Here is a 3,918-nt window from a genome sequence, read left to right as displayed (position 1 = left end):
TCTCCCCAAACTACCACATACCATACACATAATCACATACATTGGGCCTTGCCCACTACATAGGGCCCCGCCCGACATCGGACCAAAGTCCGGCATCGGCCCCGCCGGCATCGGGCCCCTCCCGGCATCGGAACGAAGTCCGACATCGGGCCCCGCCCGGCATCGGAATGAAGTCCGGTATAAATATAACATATCAACAAGCATATAACATAAACACATAATATAAACATATAAACATTCCTCGGGCTTGCCTCGGCATCAGACCGAAGCCCGAAACAAATAACACATAACATATAAGCTAAACGTTCCTCGGGCTTGCCCCAGAATCGGACCGTATTCCGGAACACATTGTTACATTCCCTAATTTCTCGGACAGAAAAGACCGATTTCGTTTATGCTTTTTAAAATAAAATCAGAGTAATCCTTTTAAAGGATGTTGCGGAATTTGTTCCCAGAAAAACATGATAAATATGTTATCAAATCATTTCCGAAGAAATGTATTTTATTCATTTAAACCATTGGGATGTCATCGTCAATACAAAAACATAAGCATAAACAAAACTTACATTCATTTACACTAGTGATCTACTTCTCTTTTAATCTCTCAGTGTAAAGTAACCTCGTATCGATACCTGTGATACAATTAAACTGAGTGGGTCAGACTTGGGAGCCTGGTGAGCATATAGGGTTTTCAACCCATAATAAATAAATTTATTATGCTTAAACATCAAACAATCAACCCAATTACCCAATCCCCATTATCCTATTCTTTTCTTAAGGATTTACCCTAAGAATCAACTATCACTCGTTCCAAAGGAATTTTCCTAAGGAATAGGCACGAAGTCCATCGCTGCCCAAGGTTTATACTACAAGCACTAACAAACGTCGATCCCCACACACTGATCCTATACAGTTATCTTACTAGATCTCGCCTAAAATATCGATATGAACAACCAACTAACGAAACTGCTTCGGAAGTTCCCTAGCAGCAAACGAGGATCGAAGAAGACATCAAATGAATGGAATAAGTTTAACCACGAACCTTCGTTCATAAAAGAAAGAACCACAAGACAATTAAGTCAGGGGTAGTTATCAATGCCTAGTCGTGGTCCGAATATCGTGAGGTAGTTTACCCCCAGACTCATCCTATCCAACATCGAACTTTGCCTAAGCTGTGGTCTGAATATCGTGAGGTATGTAACCCCCAGACGCACCCTATCCAGCATCGAACTTTGCCTAGGCTGTGGTCTGAATATCGTGAGGTACGTAACCCCCAGACGCACCCTATCCAACATCGAGAATGGAAACGCTGACTCATGCCTAGGCAGTGGTCTGAATATCGTGAGGTATTTTACCCCTAGACTCACCCTATCCGGCATCGAGAATGGAAACGCTGACTCATGAAGCTCGTCCGATCACTTCATAAAATAAACGAAGACTCCAAAGCTCTTCAAAATAAAAAGTATAGGGAAAATACTAATAAAGTACTCCCGTACGCTCCCGTACCCCGACACGTAATAGTGTAAAAAAGAAGAACTATCGGATGAACACATAGTTCAAAAACACCTAATGAACATATAGTTCGAGAACACCTTATAAACATATAGTTCAAAGATACCTACCGATTACGAGTCTGCTAACGTTCCACTGGACTATCTAAAGTAGTCTGTGGCCGTTGTCTATACTCTGCTAGATCACTAGATCATCTTAAACATCGATACCTCTCATCACTTTTTATTTCATCACACATCATCTAATTCATCTACGCATGTTTTACCCAACATATTTGTAGATAAAAATACATATACAGTTTAAAAACCTGTATAAATCATTCCTTCAATACCCATCTCAATTAAACAACAATATATATTCACATAGCACGTATTTTATATAAAATACTTCATATCTATGTGTAAGATGAAAGTAACTATACACTCACCTGATTTAACGATAATCGGGCAGCACTTCGTTTCCTAAAACGATCGTTTCTAATAAAACCGGGAGTTTTATTGAGAAACCGGGCTCTGCGAGGGTCGGGCTTCGAAACCAAAAGGATAAAATTTTCCGGGTCTTCGGGCACTTCGGGGCGTGTTCCGGGTGCTATAATTGATACCGGGGCTTCGGGGGATGTTAAAATGGTGAAAATATTGAAAAAGGGGTGAAAAATGCCAAATCTTTAATTCTAGCCGGGAGATCTCGCAAGCCTTGTATTTATAGGCGAGATCCGAAGGTCGGCTGAGAAGGTGAGTCAGCAGCGAGGGCAGGTGGCATCAGGAGGCGAAGGCACGTGGTCGGATCCGGAGGAAGACACGCTTCGGACACGTCTCGCATGCGAGGGCTCGCCACCGAGGCACACGCGTCGGATCCTTATTGGACCACTTCAGACTCGTCAGCAGATCGGAACACGGGGCGATACGCGGCCTGCTTCGGTTGGGCCTCCCTTCGGTCGAATCCGGAAGCGACACGTGGCTACTGTTCATGCGAGGTGACTCATCAATTTCGGACACGTGCCACATTTTGAGCGAGGGTGACGTGGCTTTTCCGGGTGAAGCTTATCTATGCGAAATTTCTCGAATTTTGTGCCAAAATCTTCTAAAATTCATAACTTTCGAATACGTGCTCCGTTTTTGACGTTCTTTATATGCACGCGTAGGTAAAATTACGCTCTACAACTTTCGTTTAGACTTCGTCGGCTAATTTTGACTTTACTTTTTATATTGTTATTTTTAACAGACCGGGACAGGAAATCCGTTAAAAATTCATAACTTCTTCATCCGACGTCCGTTTTCGTTTGTCTTTTTACCGTTGTACTACTATTTACGAGACCTTCGATTCTCGTTTAGGTTGTGTCGGCTAAAAATCACTCGATCTAAAATTCGAGTTTTTAGCTGTCTACTGCTAAGCTGAAACTTAGAAAAATCATAACTTCCTCATACCAAGTCAGATTTGGGCATTCTTTTATACATACTCTCGGTTTAATGAACACTACGACTTTTGTTTAGATCACTAAGGCTAAAAAGTAGTTTATCAAAAACTCACTTTTTACGTCATTCGGCACCGTGCCGGTTTTCTCGCGAAACTTCGACAGGTCATAACTTCTTCGTTATAACTCGGATTTCGGTATTCTTTATATATCCGTAATCCTTGTCACGACCACTACAACTTTCTTAATAGATAGCGGCTTTATCTAATATTTATTTTCGACGCTTATTTTTATTCTTAATTAATTAAATCCTAATAATTAAGCATAAAACACATAATTAACATAATAATCACATAATTCCGCTTCATTTCTTCAAAATGAGTTACAAAGGTTAACCTAGACTATTACGTCAATATTAATGCCTAGCCTAGAAACACGGGCGTTACAATTCTCTCCCCCTTAGAATGATTCCGTCCCCAGAATCACACATCAGCAAACAAATACGGGTAGCGACTTATCATGTCACTCTCCGTTTTTCCGAGGTGAGATTTGGCCCATTCGTATGTTTCCAACGCACAAGCACTAAATCGACCATCTTGCGTCACAACTTCTTAGTCTTACAGTCAACGATTGCCTCAGGTTCTTCAATTAACCTCTTGTTTTCATCCAACCTTAATTCAGAAATGGGAATTATGTCGGGAACATCTCCCGTGAACTTTCTCAAATAACACACATGAAAGGTATTATGAATACCCTCCAGTTCTTCTGGTAATTCTAGCTTGTAAGCTTGATTCTCAATCCTCTGAAGAACTTTAAACGATCCAATAAACCTTGGACTCAACTTTCCCCTTCTACCAAATCTTATAAGTCCCTTCCACGGTGAGATTTTAAGTAAAACCGAATCTCCAACTTCGAAGGATATCGGTTGTCTTTTCTTGTCAGCATAGCTCTTTTGACGATCTTGAGCAGCTAACATCCTTTCCCTAATCACTTTT

Source organism: Lactuca virosa, chromosome 7, assembly GCF_052849685.1.
Source record: "Lactuca virosa cultivar CGN04683 chromosome 7, Lactuca_virosa_CGN04683_v6, whole genome shotgun sequence".
Classification (NCBI taxonomy): domain Eukaryota; kingdom Viridiplantae; phylum Streptophyta; class Magnoliopsida; order Asterales; family Asteraceae; genus Lactuca; species Lactuca virosa.
This window is presented reverse-complemented; position numbering follows the sequence as displayed.